Source organism: Notamacropus eugenii, chromosome 6, assembly GCF_028372415.1.
Source record: "Notamacropus eugenii isolate mMacEug1 chromosome 6, mMacEug1.pri_v2, whole genome shotgun sequence".
Lineage (NCBI taxonomy): Eukaryota > Metazoa > Chordata > Mammalia > Diprotodontia > Macropodidae > Notamacropus > Notamacropus eugenii.
This window is the reverse complement of record NC_092877.1, coordinates 180,071,332-180,089,979: the sequence shown is the minus strand read 5'-3', so window position 1 is coordinate 180,089,979 and position 18,648 is coordinate 180,071,332. Positions and strand designations below refer to the sequence as shown.

At 36.0% G+C, this 18,648-nt stretch overlaps 1 pseudogene; it reads left to right on the top strand.

Moving 5' to 3' along the window:
- Positions 1 to 10,906: 10,906 nt before the first annotated feature.
- Positions 10,907 to 18,648, top strand: part of LOC140512195 (ADP/ATP translocase 3-like) — an 83,277-nt pseudogene continuing 75,535 nt past the window's right edge.

Here is an 18,648-nt window from a genome sequence, read left to right as displayed (position 1 = left end):
GATTAGTTCCCTTGATATTCTGGACCTTTTTTCCTTCCATACGAATTTTGATTTTATTTTTTCTAGCTGTAGAAAATAATTACCTGGTAGGCTGATTGGTATGGCACTGAATAAGTCAATTTATTTAGGTAGAATTTTCATTTTTATTATATTAGCTCAGCCTGCCCATGAACAACTGATGCTTTTCCACTTATTTAGATCTGATTTTATTTGTGCCAAAAGTGTTTTGTAATAGTGTTTATATAGTCGCTGGGCTTGTTTTGGAAGGTAGACTCTGAGATATTCTATAGTATCTACCATAGCTTTAAATGGAGTTTCTCTTTCTATGTTTCTCTTTTGGTCTTTGTTAGTGTTATATAGAAATGCAGATGATTTATGTAGCTTTATTTTGTAACCAGCCAGTTTGCCAAAGTTGTTTATTATTTCAAGTAGTTTTTACTTGATTCTCTGGGATTCTCTACATATAGCATCACATCATCTACAAAGGGTGATGACTTAGTTTTTTGTTTACCCATTCTCATTCATTAAATTTCTTTTCTCTTATTGCTAAAGCTAACATTTCTAGTACTATACTGAATAACAGTGGTGATAATGGACATCAATATTTCACTCCTGATCTTATTGAATATACATCTAGCTTATCCCCATTTCATGTAATGCTTGTTAATGGTTTTATGTAGATAGTGCTTATTAGTTAGTTCCACTTATTCCCATGCTTCCCAGTGTTTTCAGTGGGAATGGATATTGTTTTATATCAAAAGTTTATCCGCATCTATTGAGTTAATCATATGGGTTCTGTTAGATTTGCTGTTAATATGATGAATAATGCTAATAATTTTCCTAATACTGAAGCAGCGTTGCATTCTTGGTATAAATCTTACCTGATCATAAGTTATTATTCTAGTGATAAGTTGCTGTATTCCTTTTGCTAATATCTTATTGAATAGTTTTTGTATCTGGATTCATTAGGGAAATAGGTCTATAGTTTTCTTTCTCACTGTTGGTTTGGGTATCAGAACAATTTTTGTAACATAAAAAGAATTACTCCTTCCCCAATTTTCCAAAATATTTTATATAGTATTGAAATTAACTGTTCTTTAAATGTTTGAAAGCATTCACTTAAAAAATCCATCTGTTCTTGGAGATGTTTTTTCTTGGATAGTTGATTGATGGTATGTTCTATTTCTTTTGCTGAGAAGGGGTCATTTAAGTATTGAATTTCGTCTTCTGTTAATCCAGACAATTTATATTTTTTAAAAATAATCGTCCATTTCAGCTATATTGTCGAATATATGAGTATGCAGTTGGGCATAGCAGTTTCTAATTATTTTTTTAATTTCCTCTTCATTGTAGGTGAGCTTACCCTTTTGATATTGATAATTTGGTTTCCTTCTTTCTTTTTTTAATGAAATTGACTAAAGGTTTATCATTTTTTCATAAAAGCAGCTCTTAGTTTTATTTATTAGTCCAATAGTTTTTTTTTTAATTTCAATTTTATTCATCTCTGCTTTTGTTTTCAATATTTCTAAGTTGGCATTTCTTTGAGGATTTTGTATTTGTTCTTTTTCTAGCTTTTTTCACTGTATATCCAATTATCCGATCCCTTCTTTCTCTATTTTATTCATGTAAACATTCAATGATATAAAATTCCCCTAAGAACTGCTTTTGCAGTATCCCACAAGATTTGGTACGTTGTCTCATTATTGTCATTCTATTGAATTAAGGTGTTGACTGTTTCTATGATTTTTTTGTTTAGTCCACTCATTCCTTAGGATTGTATTATTTAGTTGCTAATTAATTTTTGGTTTAACTTTCCATAGTTTTTTATTACATATAATATTTATTGTATTATGATGTGAGAAAGATGCCTATCTGCACTGGATTGTGAGATTTCTATGCCCTAATATATGGTTAATTTTTGTATATGTGCCATGTACCCCAGAGAAAAAAGGTCTATTCCTTTCTATCCCCATTCAGTTTCTTCCAAAGAGCTATCATATCTACCTTGTCCAGAGTTTTATTCACCTCCTTAACTTCTTTCTTTATTTTGAGGTTAGATTTATCAGAGGGGGGAAGTTATGGTCCCCACTAGTATTGTTTTCCTGTCTATTTCTTCCTGTAACTCCTTTAACTTCAACTCTAAGAATCTAGATGCTATACTACTGGGAGCATATATGTTTAGGAATGATGGTCTCGTGGTCTATGGTAACTTTTAGCAGGATATAGATTTCTTCCTTATCTCTTTTGATTAGATCTATTTCTGGTTATGCTTTTGTTGAGATTAGTATTGCTACCCATGATTTTTTTGCGGCAGCTGAAACAAAATATAATCTGCTCCAACCTTTTACTTTTACCGTACGTGTTTACCCCATTTCAATTGTGTTTCTTGTCAACAACATATTGTTGGATTATGGTTTTTAATTCATTCTGTTATCTGTCTCCCTTTTATGTGAGAGTTAATCCCTTTCACATTCACAGTTATGATTACTATCTGTGTCTTTCCCACCATCCTCTTTCCCCCTGTTTATGCTCTTAGTTCTCCCTTCTCCCTTGCCCTCCACAACAAAGTTTTAATTTTGACCACTGCTTCCCTCAGTCTTCCATTCTTTCTTTCAGCCCCCCTCCCATTAGTAAATACCAGTACCCCTTTTCCCTTACTACTTCTTCCCTCCCTTTTAGCCTCCCCTCCCTTTTCTTTCCCGCTTCTACTCCTACTGCCTGTAGAGCTAATTCGACTTCTATATGTAACTGAGCTTGTTCTTCCCTCCTTGAAGCAAATCATATGATAATAAATCTCAAACAAAGTTCATCACTCTCCCCTCTTTCCCTTCACTTTAATATATTTTGTGCCTTTTTTTCTGATATAATTTACCTGTTTTGACCTCCTCCTTTTCATACTTCCCATTACAATCCCTTCACACCCTTAAATCACATATTTATCATCACAACATTTACTTTTATATCCACTATATATGTATATCCCTTTCAAATATCATAATAAGTATACAATTTTTAAGATAAAAAGTATCATTTCCCCTTATAGGGATATGAAAAGTTTGCCCATATTGAATAACAAGTTTTTCCCCTTGTTTATCTTTTTATGCCTCTTTTGAGACTTGTGTTTGAAGATCACTTTTTCTATTGAGCTCTGGCCTTTTCATCAGGAAGATCTGGAAATCCCTTATTTCATTGAATGTCCATCTCCCTGCCTGAAATATTATGCTGAGTTTTGCTGTGTAATTGATACTTAGTTGTAGTCCCAGCTCCTTTGCCTTATGAAATATCGTATTCCAATCCCTTCAGTCTTTTAATGGGGAAGCTGCAAGGTTCTGTGTGATCCAGACTGTAGCTCTGTTGTATTTTAATTGTTTCCTTCTGCCTGCCTGCAGCATTTTGACATTCACTTGATAGTTCTGGAATTTGGCAATGATATTCCTCGTTGTTTTTAGTTTGGGATCCTTTCAGGAGGTGAGCGGTGGATTCTTGCAATGACTGTTTTGATTTCTGGATCTAGGACTTCTGGGCAGTTTTCCTTAATGATTTCTTGGAAGATATTTTCCAGGCTTTTTTTTTAAATCATGGCTTTCTCTTAATTCTTAGATTTTCTCTCCTGGATCTATTTTCCAAGTCAGTTGTTTTTTTCCAATCAAATATTTTACATTTTCTTATATCTTTTAATTCTTTAGATTCTGTTTGGCTGATTCTTGATGTCTTATATAGTTATTAATTTCTATCTGCAAAATTTTAATTTTTATCAAATTGTTTTCTTCAGTTAATTTTTATATCTCCTTTTCCATCTGTCCAGTTGTTCCTTTTAAGGTGTTATTTTCTCGAGTTAGATCTTTTACTTCCCTTTCCATTTGTCTAATTTTCATTTTAAATTCTTCTGTGATTTTTTTCATATTTTTAAAATCATTGGCCAGTTTTCCTTCTTGTTGTTTAATTTGGCTTTTAAAATCCTTCCAGAGCTCTTCCAAGAATAGTCTTTGTGCTTCAAACCAGTTCATATTCCCTTTTGAAGTTTCAGATGGGCGTACAATCACAATGCTGCACTCTTTGGTATTACTGTTTTGGTCCTTGTCCCAATATAAAGATTTTATGGTCTTATCTTTTCTGATTTGCTTCTTTCTGGTGATGATCACCCTTTTCTTGGCTTTGAAAATGAATCTCTGCTTCTGAGGCACAGGGACCTCTGTCTCACCCTTCTTTGGTTTAGAATTTGAGGCTTTGTTTGTTGTGGCCTCTGATTCTTTCACATAGGACTTAGAGTGCTGTAGCTTACATGGTGCTCAGCTGGCTGATCTGTCAAAGCAGAGGCCAGGGAAGTCTTTCTGAATATCCCTAGTGTTACCCAGGAGCTAGTTGTGTTATGTGTGGGGGACAGGTGGTCTGACTACAGGAGGTGTCCTCTACTGAGTACAGTCAGGTTCTCTGGTTGGTGAACTAATGCTTGCACTAGCGTCTTCCCTATTCCCCTGGCTTTACTGAGGCAAGTCTGGGATACTAGTGTTGATGATTGTGAGGTACCATCCCCTGCAGCTGAGGACCTCTTCCAGGTTTGCTGAGGTGGGGCTGTCTGAAACTACTCTGTTCCTGCACTGGTACCCTTTAGCTACAGTAATAGTGACTCCACTTTGTGATTTTCCTGGCCTCCCAAGCTAAGAGACATTTTGCCCCTTCAGGTGATCCCACTGTTTCAGGATTGTTCCTGTGGGAATATTCTATGGGTTTTTCAAGGTCAACAAGGGGGTGGTAGAGCATTTCGCGCTCACTGAGTCATCTTGGCTCCCAGAAGTTCAATTACGTGACTTACAGGCATTTAGTCTACAGGCTTACAGTCTCAGAAGCAGCTGTTGTGGTTGCCTGGGTCTCTGGGTGTCTCTCACCCAATTCCACCAGACCCCAGTACTGGGCTGATATACGCAAGATTCGCCAGTGTAGCCTCTGCCTCAGATTCCCTGGGGCTTCCTGCTTGGCCCTACTATGAGGACTGCACTGGTACAGCCTTTGCACTGTGTGCTCCTCCATCCCTGTGCAACAGATCCTTTCTGTCTACCTTCCAATCTGTCTTGGGTTGGAAATATGCCACAATCTGGTTCCTATTGGATTCTGCCACTCCAAAATCCATTCAGATTCTCTTTGTAGAGGTGTCTGAAAGAGTTTGTCTTAGAGTTTAGGTGTGCAGTTCTTACTCCACCATCTTGGCTCTACTCCCCTTCTTGCCATTGAGAAGTTTTAAAAAGGAGAAAAAACTCCTATTAACTAGGAACTGTAACCTACCCTCAGCATCATGTGTTTTCTACATGTTTGCCTTCCTACCTTTGTACTTTGAACAAAGTCACCCCTTAGAGCTTGTGTGTGCAAGTGAAAAATACACCCTCAGTTTATGGCAATTATTTTATAACTATTCATGTTCTCTCAATAAGTACCCCTTCCTAAAACCTGATTGAGGCTATTGTTTAATCATCAATGGGAAGTACATTTATAGGGGCTAATGAGTAAAAGTACCAAAGCCTACTTCCTCTCAAAATTACTCTTAGAAGGAAGCAGTTGTCATCCTCTCCTCTGTGGACCTATACTGAAACAAAATGACTAGGAGCTAGAGAAATAGTCCTGGAACGGGTAAAACAATTAAAGGGAAAAGTTACTGAATTTGTGAGATAACAATGAAAAATATTCCTAATTTTAATTAGATATTTTGACTGTAAAGAGAGGAATAATAAAGACATTCTAGATTTGTATGTAGATATCATTTAAAATGTTCTTTTTATTTTCTTCAATCACCACAGAAATTTCTTCCTCTTTCTTGATTTTCAACTACTCCATTTCAAATTATTCACTAAGATTTCTGTGACCATCCCTGTGGCGATGGGCCAGACAAGCAATATTACAAAACTGCACTCCATCAGCTCTAGGTAGTGATGCTGCCAAGTGAATCTAAAACACTTAATTAATTTAGTGGAGGCCTCTATTGTTGAAACTGCTGAACATGGTATTTTTGCCTGATCCAAGGAAGAATCTAATTTATTAGACCTTTGAAACTGTGCTGTGGTATTGTTAATATGATGTTTCAAAGCAACTGCAATGTTTTGAATATAAACTCTGAATCCCACTGAAGGCCATATTTCAGTCAGCTGAACTCCATTAATGCTGATGTATCAAACATTTTTTCTTGTTATCTCTCACTTGTGACTGAGAGTATTATTTAGAAGCATTTTTTCCATGGAGAAACATGACTTGGTAATGAGATCACTAATCTGGGATTAGTGAGGCCAGTTTTGCTTTTGTATTGGTATATACTGGTATTGTACTGAATGAGAGATTTGATTATTTAGCTACAGTTTGCTTATATAAAAATATGAACAAAGACCATGATCCTAAGGCTAAAGGATTTTACAAGAACTTATAAAATAAATTATAAAGGAAGATTTGAAATCTATAGGATAATATATTTTGTGAAGATATAATTTTATTTTTAGTTAATCATACACACATATGCTTTAATTCCAAATGAAAATTACATCTGTTATAAGCACATTCACTTAGTAAAAATTGATTTAAATTTTATAAGCATGGGGAACAAACCTTACAAACCTTGGGGAAAAGGAGAGAGTCAGAATTTGTGTAATTTTTCCAGGAAAATAAACCAAACACAAAAGATCAGGTAAAATATTTTTCACTTGCATATTAACCCCCTAAGAGAAAATAAGATGTGTCCAAAAAGGAGTGAAACTAAAATCTAAAGCAGTGGTGCTAATAATTATATATCTTCGTTTTGCTTGAAATCACCATAAAGCCCTGAAAGTCTTAGTTACCTTGTGCAGCATAATTTAATTCAGACAAAATACAAACATCAGTGGCCTTAAAGAAGGCATAGACCACATCTCACCTAAACAGCATCTCTTCTTGGTACCTAGTGCAGTGCTGCGTACAAAGTATTCAATTGAAACAAATCAAGAAATCGGTTAAACTTCCTGCTTTGTATAACGTAGAGGGTTTAATTGCTGGGAACACGAAAAAACAAATGAAAACTAGTCCTGCAAATACCTCCTTTCCCACCAAGGAAAATTAAATCTCCTGGTTTGTGTACATGAGGCATGGGCATGTGAGAAAACAATGTTTTTAGCTTGCCAATTATAAATTAACAGATTGGGATTTGTTGCTCATAGGTATGCATAATAAAGTAATTTATATAGCCTAGGTGGGTGGAGAATAATGATCTTGCTTCTTTAGTTTATCTTTGGTTTTGACTCAAACTTATTTTTATAGTGAGCCAAATAAGATTTTGTGACTTGTATCAGTAAGCAGCCCAACATACAAGGGGGCGGGTGGGTGAGGGGGCTGCTATTAGGTTCTCAGATCTGCATTCATAAAAGGAAAGCAACTTTCAAGGGGTTAGCAATCACTTTAATCAAGAACATGTGTCATTCCTTTAACTAAGCACATATTTCATTCACCTAATTCAGGGGAGTCAGTACCCTGAACTTCAAAGAAAATACAGAGAAATCAAAAAGTCAACAGACATGGCTTCCTCTGCCTAAATTCAACAGATAATTGGACCCCAGCTCTCTGACCATAGCTACCAGGAGGCATTACATCTGGATTATCAAAGCTGAGAGACTCTTTAAGCAGCTATGCAGAGTCCTCATCTGGAAGTCAAACCTTACATAAACCAAGCAAAACGTAAAACCTCACCCTCAGAGTATATATACAATTTTTTTTTAGAGCCAGAGGACATCCCAACCGTTGAGAACCAGTGCCTCATTAACAAAAGCTGTGAGTGTTCCTACAAGCCTTCCATAGTCAAACTCCCCTTAATGGGTAGACCTTTTAAAGGGGGAGAAGATCTTTAATCACATTAACAATGCAAATACATATACTGTTTCTAGTTAAAGAAACTCTTGTTTCTGTACTTTACTCCTAGTAAAGTTTATCTTGATTGATAAAGACAAGATTCAATCAGGAACTTGATTATAACAAAACAAAAACAGCAAAAGTTTCTAATTTTACTTGGCATTACATGATTCTAATTCTAAATAAGATAATACTCTGTATCAGGACATTTGGATCTTGAAGGAAGTATCAGGGTAGAAAAGGAAAGATGGATTCTTAGCTTAGGGTCAATATACCTTTCTTCTGTTAGTTGGAAGTGGCAATGACTGAGAAACTGTAAACTTTTTCTTTTGTGGGAAATGGTTTTTGCCTCTGTATCTTCAAAGACTAGAGGTGAGATAACTTGGGTAACCCTGTAGAGCTATAGTCATAATTCAGTAGCTAGGAAAAATGACTAACCAGGCATTACATTTTAAAGAGACACCAGAACAATCTTCAGGTGAGACAATGCGTCCAGAAGTCACCACAGGACAAACAGAGACTAGCAAATCAAGATAAGAAATGTAAAAAGCACTATAAAACAATCAACCACAGTAAGAAATGCTCAGTATTAATCAATCTATCCATAAAACTACCATAATTAAGCACCTATCCTATGCCAAACAAAGGGACAGCTAGGTGATGCAGTGGATAAAGTGCCCAGATGAATCATTAAGACTTAACTTCCTGAATTCAAATCTGGTAGCTATGTGGCCCTGGGCAAATCACTTAAGCCTCTTTGTGACAGTTCCTCACCTGAAAAATGAACTGGAGAAAGAAATAGCAAACCACTCCAGTATCTTTGCTAAGAAAACCCCAAGCACGGTTTCAAAGAGTTGTACATAACTGAAAAATAACTGAACAACAAAACTAATGTGCCAGTGCTAAGCATTTGGGATACAAAAGGGGGGGGGGGGGAACAGGGGGGAGACAAAGATCATCCCTGTCCAAAAGGAGCTTACAGTCTAATGAGGAAAATAACATGCAAACAAATGTATAAAAAAGGGCAAAGTACATATGAGATAAACAAGAAATAATGGAGGCTAGACACTGAAATTGAGGGGTTGTGGAAGGTTTCTCATAAAAAAATGGGGTTTTTGATTGTGACTTAAGGAAAGCCAGGGAAGTCAGTAATCAGAGTGGAGGACTGAGAGTGTTCCAGGTATGGGAGACAACCAGAGAAAATTCCTAGACCCAAAGATGTTCATGGAACAATTTAGGAAGCCAGTGCTACTGACTCAATAGGGCATCTATGTCCAGTATTCCCCATAAAAGTCAGGGGGACCAGTTGAACAATGAGCCCATGAGAGATGCCATACCTGTGAGACTCTGGGAAAGTCACCTGACTTCCCTCTAATTCAATTACCCCTTCTGTAAAATTTGGGAATCAGACTCATTGACCTTCAAGTAATCTCCCAGCTTTACAGCTAATGATCCTATGACCCAACAAAGAATACGATCACTGAAAGTAGAAAAAATAAGTGCCCATCAGTCAAAATGCAACATCAATTAGAGTAATTGCCTTCATATTTGTCCCCACTGTAACCTAACAGTTATAGGAGATTAGAAATTGTGACAAAGTTCAAGGAGGGCATTTCTGTTGTGGTTTTTCATTAAATTTAGTTTTCTGGCTAAATAGAGAAAAACGGGAACACATTTGGTGAGAACTTCTGAGTGGATGCTAACTCGGAGTTAGAGGAATGTGTCCAAGGTACTACACATACGGATAAGTAAATACAAGTCTTTTGAAGAGAGAGTGTGTTCTAAAACCTGGGAAGATTAAAAAACAGACTTGAGAAACAGAGAATCACATTTTTAGAGCAGAAAGGTACCTAAGAGGCCCTTGAGTTCAACATCCTAATTTTACAGAAGAGAAAATTGAGTTACAGAGAGGTTAAGTGATGTGATCACAGCCACCTAGTGTATCATGCAGGATGTTAACTCAGATCTTCATGACTTCAAATTCAATTCACAATGTACATTCCACATCCAAAATGTGGTATCCAAAATGAACATTAAAGAAGTTTAGAATTCTGAGAGGAGATGTAGAAGGAGTAATTTTCAGGCATGAGATAAGACATTTAGATGTATTAAGGTGGGAAATGACATTGCCTAGAATGTAAAAGGTAGATTGGAGACACATTGCATAAGACCTTAAAAGCCAACTCCTCTATACAAGAGTTAATATATAAATATTACATGTTCATATCTGCTTCTGAATTCTTGTGTAGAGTGTGGACACTTAAGTCATACTCAGTGATCCTGTAACCCTCAGAAAAAGTACAGACTAACTGACTGCAACTGTGAGAGGTAAGAAAAAGAATTAAGATATTTATTGAAGTAAATTTTAACCTAATTAGTTACTACATAAAAAGAAGTGGCATAATGTCATACTTCCTGGCTGTATAGATTAATAGATAAATAGACAGTGATATATATGATATGTTCATATATACATATGTGTTCATATATATGTTCTTATATGTGTGTAGATATATATGTATATATATATATGTATATATATATATAAAGCTATTTTCTTTTTAAAGTATATAGGCTACATTTTCAAATATTCAGAAATTCACATCTTAAATAAGTGTCATATTCATTAAACAAATATTTTTAGTTTTGTTCAGTAGTCCATAATATGATATTTTTTCAAGTTCCTTTCTGTGTAGATTTACTCTCACATTTGAATATGCTTCTTTATTGATAAGTTTCTTTTTAGTAACATTCACGGGCCAGGAAACTATAAGAATACCATTCATCATCCGAAGATACCGTGTCTGATCACAAACTCATAAACCGAAATCATATTAAAAACATTATTTGAAGGACAGGTAGAGTCAAAATGACAGAGAAAAGACTGCAACTCTCATGAGTGTTCCCGAAAACCTCTTAGAACTAATTTAATTAATGCCATAAAACAATTCCTGGAGCAGTGGAACCCACAAAAGTATGGGTTGAATTAATTTTCCAGCCAAAGACAAGTTTGAAACTTGGTAGGAAAGGTGAGAGTGGAACACAGTCCAACATGGGCTGCATCAGCACATACAAGCCCCATCAAACTGAGAGCATGTCTTGTGAGTGCAACTCAGAGCAGACCTTGGGAGGTATTGAATCAGCAGTTGCTTTCCAGAGCTCTAGAGCCATAGTTGGTATGTGGGTGAAATAACTGATTAGACAGAGATTAAAAGAAACACTTTGTTGGCTATAAGGGTAGAATGTAGGGGAACAGGGACCCTTAGTAGAGTTCCAGAATAGAGAACAATGTTTATGGTCACTCACAGACAACAGTAGAGGTCACAGGATTATAAAAGAAATCTCTCCTCAGATCATACCAGTTTGGTACAAATGAAAACTTGCAAATCCCTAGAAGTATCTCTGAAAGCAACTGCACAAAGACCACTCAAACTTGGGACAGTGTTCTTTCCACCCAGGAAGTATAACCCTACTGTAACAAAGAGTTAAAGTAAAGGAGTAGACTAGAAAAGTGAGCAAACAATAGAAAAAATTCTCAGCATAGAATATTGCTATGGTGGCAAGGAAGAACAAAACAAATAATTAGACATAGATAAGAAAATCAAAACTAACACAACAAAACAGGATGATAATAAATGTTGGAGCTGAGGTACTAATTCATTGTTAGTGGAGCTGTGAGCTGATCCAGCCATTGTGGAGAGCAATTAGGAACTATGACCAAAGGACTACATATAAAAGACTACCCTTTGATCCAGCAATACCACCCAAGAAATCATAAAAGTGGAAAAGGGATCCACATGTACAAAAATATTTATAGCATCACTTTCTGTGGTGGCCAAAAGCTGGAAATCAAGGGAATGCCCATCAATTGTGGTAAGGCTGAATAAATTATGGTATACGAATGTAATGAAATTCTATTGTGCTGTAATAAATGATGAATAGGAAGACATCACAGAGACCTGGAGAGACTTACATGAACAGATGCTGAGCAAAAGGAGCAGAACCAGGAGAACTTTATGCACTGCAACAACCACAGTGTATGAGAATTTTTTCTGGTAGACTCAGAACTTCATTGCAATGCAGGGACTTAAAAAAATTCCCAGTGGTCTCTAAAGGCAAAATGGCTTCCACATCCAGAAAAAGAACTATGGAATTTGATTGCAGAATGCAGCAGAAAATTTTCTTTTATATTGTGTTTTGGATTATTTTATGATTTCTCCCATTCATTTTAATTCTTATATGCAACATGACTAAGGTGAAAATATATTTAACAAGAATTTATGTGTAGAATCTATAAAAAATCGTATTCTGCCTTCAGCAGGAAAGGGAGAGGGTGGGGCAGGAGGAGGGGGAGGGAGAGGGGAAAAAATTAAAATTATATGGAAGTGATTGTAGAACTCTTAAAACAAATAAAATAATAAAAAATAAAGATAACTGAACAAAACAAGAAAAACATGTCTAATTCCATGAAAAAAGACAAAAAAAAGAAAGAAAAGAAAATCAAAGCTATTGGGAATAGAGCCAAGATGGTGGAGTAGAAGAACACACCTCTAGAAACTCTCCTTCCACAACCCATAAAATGGCTATAAAAATGTCTCTAAACAAATCCTAGAGAGAGCAGAAGCCATGAAACGACAGAGTGAAAGAGATTTCCAGCTCAAGACAGCTTGGAAAGCCAACAGGAAAGCTATGTCACCTGGGGCACAGAGCATAACCCAGCCTTGGTTGTGCCATGGGAAGGATAGGACTAGAGTAAACTTCAAGATGGCACAAGCAGCAGCTGCGGGTCCCACAGTCTTCACAACTCACAAATGCCAAAGAAAGATTCAAGGATCAGTGAGAAAGCTCTTTCAACTGGGTTAAAAGGCAATGCAGTGGTTTAACCCTGGACCCAGGTAGCAGCATCTTACATTGTTGGAACCCTGGGATAAAGACTGTGGGGGAATTGAACCCTTGATCTGGTTCTCAGCCCTGAGTGACCACCCTGGGGTGAGGCAGAGTGCTGACGTGGTGGAGCTGGTGGTGGCTCTGGAGTGGGAATTCGTCACTCAGAAAAGATTCCATGTAGTTGCTCTTAGACCAGAGAACATCCCTTGATTGTGCCACTTTGGAGGAACTAAAAACTTACAAGTACCCAGTCTCCTCTTGACAAAGAAGTCAAAAGTCAAGTAACTGGCTGGGAAAATGCCCAAAAAGGGACAGAGAATAAGACAACAGAAGATTACTTTCTTGGTGAGCACATATTTTTTTTTCATCCTTTTGGGATGAGGAAGAGTAATGTATACTTTCAGAGGAAGAACTAAAATTCAAGACCTAGGCATCCAAAACCTCCAAGATATATATGCAGTGGTCTCAGGCCATGGAAGAACTCAAAAATGATTTTGAAAATCAAGTAAGAGAGTTGCAGGAAAAATTGGGAAGAGAAATGAAAGCAGTGCAAGAAAATCATGAAAAGAGAGTCAACAGCTTGGTAAGGGAGACACAAAAAATGCTGAAGAAACTAACAACTGTAAAAATACATTAACCCAAATGGCAAAAGAGGACCAAAAAGCCAATGAAGAGAAGAATGCTTTTAAAAGCAGAATTAGACAAATGGAAAAGGAAGTGCAAAGCCTAACTGAAGAAAATAGTTCTTTAAAAATTCAAATTAAGCAAATGCCAGTTAATGACCTTATGAGAAACCAAGAAATTACAAAACAAAACCAAAAGAATTGAAAAAATAGAAGACAGCGTGAAATATCTCACTGGAAAAACAACTGACCTGGAAAATAGATCCAGGAGAGACAATTTAAAAATTATGAGACTACCTGAAAACTTGGATGAAGAAAGAACCTACACATCATCTTTCATGAAATTATCAAGGAAAACTACCTTGATATTCTGGAACAAGAAGGTAAAATAAATACAGAAAGAATTCTCCAATCACCTCCTGAAAGACATCCCAAAAGAAAAAGTCCTAGAAATATTGTAGCCAAATTCCAGAGTACTCAGGTGAAAGATAAAATTTTGCAAGTATCCAGAAAAAAAAGATTCTAATATTATGGAAATGAAATCAGTATAATACAGGATTGGGCAGCTTCTACATTAAGGGATCAAAGGAATTAGAACATGATATTCCAGAATTCAAAGGAACAAGGATTAAAATCGCAAATCACTTACTCAGCAAAACTGAGTAAAACTTCAAGGGAAAAAAATGGTCATTCAATGAAATAGAGGACTTTCAAGCATTCTTGATGAAAGTACCAGAGCTGAATAGAAAATTTGACTTTATAACACAAGAATCAAGAGACTCACGAATAGGTTAACAGGAAAGAGAAATTATGAGAGACTTACGAAAGTTGAACTGTTGATATTCCTACATGCAAACATATTATTTGTTACACTTGAAACTTTTCTCAGTATCTGGGTAGTTGGAAAGATTGTATGCACACACACATACATACACATATGTGTGTGTGTGTGTGTGTGTGTGTGTGTGTGTGTGTATATATATATATAGAGAGAGAGAGAGAGAGAGGCAGACAGACAGACAGACAGAGACAGAGAGACAGAAAGACTGAGAGAGACAGAGATAGAAACAGATGCAGAGAGAGACAGAGGGCACAGAGTGAGTGGAATAGGAAGGGATGATATCTAAAAAAATAAAATTAAGGTGTGAGAGAGGAATATATTTGAAAGAGAAAGGGAGAATTAGAATGGGGCAAGTTATGTCTCATAAAAAAGGAAAGAAAAAGCTTTTCCCATGGGGGGAAAATGGGAAGGTGAGAGGGAAATAGTGAATCTTACTCCCATCACGTTTGGCTTAAGGTGGGAATAACATTCACATTCAATTTGGTATGAAAATCTATCTTACCCCACAAAAGTAGGGGAGAAGGGGATAAGTGGGGTGTGGAGAGGATGATAGAAGAGAGGGCAAATGAGTGGACGGGGTCAATTAGAAGTAAACACTTTTGGGGAGGAATAAGGTCAAAAGAGAGAATATAATAAATGGAGGGGCAGTTTAGGATAAAGGGAAATATAGTTAGTCTTCCACAAAGTAAGTATTATGGAATTCTTTAGCAGAACTACATAAATATAGCCTATATTGATTTGCTTGTCTCTCAGTGGGGATGGGTGGGGAGGGAGGAAGGGAGAGAAGCTGGAACTCAAAATTTTGGGAAAGAATGTTGAGAATTGTTTTTACATACAACTAGAAATAAGAAATAGAGGTAATGTGGCACAGAAATCTATCTTGTCTTCCAAGATAAGAGAGAAGATGGGGATAAGAGAAGGGAGGGGTGTGATAGAAGGGAGGACAGATTGAGGGATGGGGTAATCAGAATACTTAGCATTTGACGTGGTGGAAGGGGAGAGATGTGGAAAGAATTTGGAATTCAAAATTTTGTGGAAATGAATGGTGAAAACTAAAAATAAATAAAGAAACATTTAAAAAAAGAAATACAAAGTTTGGAATTCCTTTTTTGCATAGAGTAAGGAATATGAACAGTATGTTTGAGGAAAGGGAAATAATCAGGTTGGCTGAACAGTACGGTGAGGGAGCATGGTAAAAGACAAATCTAAATGGTAAGTTAAGGACTTTGGACTTTTGATTTGCAGGCAATAAGGAGTCAATGAAAATTTTTGAGGATTGGATTGATGAGATGAGAGCTGTACATTTGGAAGCTTAACGTGGCAGTGATATTTTGGGTGGATGACATCAGGAAAAAAACTACTTTAAAAGTTATTTCAATAAGTCTAGTTTAAAAATTAAAATACTTTTTCTCAGTTACTATTAAAAACAATTTTGAACATTGCTTTGTGATTTTTGAGTTTCCAATTCTCTCCCTATACCTGAGAAGGTAAACACTTTGCTATTGATTATACAGGTGCTGTTACACAAAACATATTTCCATATTAGCCTTGTTGCAAAAAAGCACAGTGACCAAAAAAGAAAAATAAAGTAAAAAAAAGTATACTTTGATATTCCAAAAAAAAAAAAAAAAGAATTGACATTATCACAATAGTATTTTTTTTTTCTTCTGAGAATATATTTATTTTGTAACCAACCACGCTCATCAATTGAGTGACTATAAAGCAATGGCACCCTCTGGACAATCATTTAAGAAAAACAGTCTGTTTCCTTCTATTTGCAACAGATACCTTTAATATATATGTATGCTCATTCTCAAGGTTTTCTAAAGATGAGAGCAATAATTTTATATATATATATATATATATATATATATATATATATATATATATATATATATATATATATATATATATATATATATATATATATATGTATATGTGTGTGTGTATAGGTTTCCGTGTGTTATTATATTGATATTTTTAATCATTCTTTTCAAGTTATATAATTAGGATTGTTTTCCCGTTCTACTGATGCTCTCTTCTACTCAAAGAAACACTTACTAAAAATATAACTGGTCAAATTCGATTTAACTTCTAAATTTACTATATTTCAAAGAAACTTACATTAAATCATTAGCAGGAAGAAAGAAATGGTTCTCTTTTATAATAGCTGGGAATATTTGATATTTATGTTATCTTGGTGACCACATTTTGGTACTGATAAAGTCTGTTATCTTTTTTTTTATTTTGTACATTATGAAACCTTTCATTTTATTTTATTATTTTTTAAAATTTATTTGTTAAACTTTTGGCATTCATTTTCACAAAATTTTTGCGTTTCAAATTTTCTTCCCATTTTTCCCCTCCCCCCGCCCCAAACCTCCGAGCTTTCTAATTGCCCCTATCACTAATCTGCCCTCTCTTCTAACAACCCTCCTTTCCCTTGTCCCCATCTTCTCTTTCATCTTGTAGGGCCAAATAACTTTCTATATCCCATTTCTTATTTCTTAGTAGCAAGAACAATACTCGCCAGTTGTTCCTAAAACTTTGATTTCCAACTTCTCTTCATCCTTCCCTCCCCACTCATTCCTTTTGGAAAGGCAAGCAATTCAATATAGGCCATATTTGTGTAGTTTTGCAAACGACTTCCATAATAGCAGTGTAGTGTAAGACTAACTATATTTCCCTCCATCCTATCCTGCCTGCCACTGCTTCTATTCTCTCTTTGGATCCTGTCCCTCCCCATGAGTGTTGACTTCAAATGGCTCCTTCCTCCCACTGCCCTCCCTTCCATCATCCCCCCCTCCCTGCTTATCTCCTTCTCCCCCACTTTCCTGTATTGTAAGGTAGGTTTTCATATCAAAATGAGTGTGCATTTTATTCCTTCCTTTAGTCGAATGTGATGAGAATAAGCTTCATGTTTTTCTCTCACCTCCCCTCTTTTTCCCTCCCCTGAAAAGTCTTTTGCTTGCCTCTTTTATGAGAGATAATTTGGCCCATTCCATTATTCCCTTTCTCCTTCCAATATATTTCTCTCTCACCGCTTAATTTCATTTTTTAAAGATATAATCCCATCCTATTCAATTCACTCTGTGCTGTGTGTGTGTGTGTGTGTGTGTGTGTGTGTGTGTGTGTGTGTGTAATCCCACCAACTACCTAGCTACTGAAGAGTTTCAAGAGTTAGAAATATTGTCTTTCCATGTAGGAATGCAAACAGCTCACCTTTACTAAGTTTCTTATGACTTCTCTTTGCTGTTTAACTTTTCATGCTTCTCTTCATTCTTGTGTTTGAAAGTCAAATTTTCTCTTCAGCTCTGGTCTTTTCATTCAGAATGCTTGAAAATGCTCCATGTGATTGAAAGACCATTTTTTCCCCTGAAGTATTATATTCAGTTTTGCTAGGCAGGTCATACTTGGTTTTGGTCCTAGTTCCTTTGCTTGTGGAATATCATATTCCATGCCTTTCGATCCCTTAATGTAGAAGCTGCAAGATCTTTTGTTATCTTGATTGTATTTCCACAGTACTTGAATTGTTTCTTTCTAGTTTGCTTGCAATATTTTCTCCTTGAAGGGAACTCTGGAATTTGGCCACAATGTTCCTAGAAGTTTCTCTTTTTGGATATCTTTCAGGTGGTGATCTGCGGATTCCCAGAATACTTATTTTGCCCTCTGGTTCTAGAATATCAGGGCAATTTTCCTTGATAATTTCATGAAAGATGATGTCTAGGCTCTTTTTTTGATCATGGCTTCCAGGTAGTCCCATAATTTTTAAATTACCTCTCCTGGATCTATTTTCCAGGGCAGTCGTCTTTCCAATGAGATTTCACATTATCTTCCATTTTTTCATTCTTTTGGTTTTGTTTTATGATTTCTTGGTTTCTCATAAAGTCATTAGCCTCCATCTGTTCCATTCTAATTTTGAAAGAACTATTTTCTTCAGTGAGCTTTTGGACCTCCTTTTCCATTTGGCTAATTCTGCTTGTGAAAGCTTTCTTCTCCTCATTGTCTTTGTGAACCTCTTTTGCCAATTGAGTTAGCCAATTTTTCAAGGTGTTATTTTCTTCAGCATTTTTTTGGGTCTCCTTTGGTAGGGTGCTGACCTGCTTTTCATGCTTTTCTTGCATCTCTCTCATTTCTCTTCCCAATTTTTCCTTCACCTCTCTAACTTGATTTTCAAAATCCTTTTTGAGCTCTTCCATGGCTTGAGCCACTGAATATTTATTCTCAATGTTTGGGATACATAATCCTTGACTTTTATGTCTTTCCCTGATGGTAAGCATTGTTCTTCCTCATTCGAAAGGATGGGAGGAGATATCTGTTCACCAAGAAAGTAATCTTCTATGGTCTTGTTCTTTTCCCTTTTGTGGGCATTTTCCCAACCAGTTAATTGACTTTTGGGTTCTTTGTCAAGAGTAGGGTATACTCTGGGAATCTGTGAGATCT